Genomic DNA, 1161 nt, shown 5'->3' with positions numbered 1-1161 from the left:
AGTTTGTTTTTAAATGAAAATGAATTAAGATCATGAACTTGAAATAATTCAGTATAAAATACACAGGCACACTTTATTTTATTTATTTATTTATTATTTATAATAAACCATAAACAACAGTAACTTTATTCCCACCCACAAAAAAGAAATTAATAAAATATTTTCAAGCAACACAATGACAACCTGATGTCAAACAGAAATATCACATTAAAAAGCTGTCAACTCCATCACCATGAAGTGCTTCACTTTGTGTTGTGTCAAGCAGCTTTTCATATCTTTGGCCACAGGATAGAGCCAAAGAGAACTGAGTTAGAAAGCTTCAAGTAATGAACCCTTTTTCAAAGCAAGCTTCAGTGCTTCAGAAAAGCTTCATTTGCCCATCACTAGCAGAAGGTATCCGACACGGGCTGAGGCAAGAGGCCGTAATCCAAGGGACGAGAAGGGGGTCGAGGAGCCAAGGTCAGAACAGGACATGGGACAAGAATGCTGTTGAATCATAGACTGGCTGATGATAAACTGGCAGAGAGCTGAGGGAAACTGCTGGCTTGAATACAGAGGGACACAGGTGAGGTGCATGAGCTGATTACCTGAGGATCTGGGAAGGGAGGGGGAGCAGGGCTGTGACAAGGCTGAGGAAAAGAGCTGCTAAAAACACACGACATGAGATAAAAACAAAAACAAAATTAAAAATTGACCTAAAACTATAACACTTTGTGTTTTTTTTTTAATTACCATCACTCACAATGAAGATAAATCCTGTAACACTGAGTATGTGGTAAGACTTTCAAGACATACAGTATCATAATAATAAAATATTAATTAAAATACAAAAAAAATGTTTTTGTTAAAAATGTGACATTTAGTTGGTCTGGGACACTGTGGTATGCTAAATAGAACAACTGCAATTAAGTTTTTGTTTTCACAGACAACTTTTCCTCATGTCCTGCGGAGGACATTGGAAGAACTTTTATCGTGTTGTTTCCATTTCATCTAAAATATCTCTATCTATCTATCTATCTATCTATCTACAGCGGGCAAAATAAGTATTGAACACGTCACCATTTTTCTCAGTAAATATATTACTAGAGGTGCTAATGACATGAAATTTTCACCAGATGTCGGTAACAACCAAAGTGATCCATCCATACATACAAAGAAATT

This window comes from Austrofundulus limnaeus, unplaced genomic scaffold, assembly GCF_001266775.1.
Source record: "Austrofundulus limnaeus strain Quisiro unplaced genomic scaffold, Austrofundulus_limnaeus-1.0 Scaffold254, whole genome shotgun sequence".
Taxonomy (NCBI): domain Eukaryota; kingdom Metazoa; phylum Chordata; class Actinopteri; order Cyprinodontiformes; family Rivulidae; genus Austrofundulus; species Austrofundulus limnaeus.
This window is presented reverse-complemented; position numbering follows the sequence as displayed.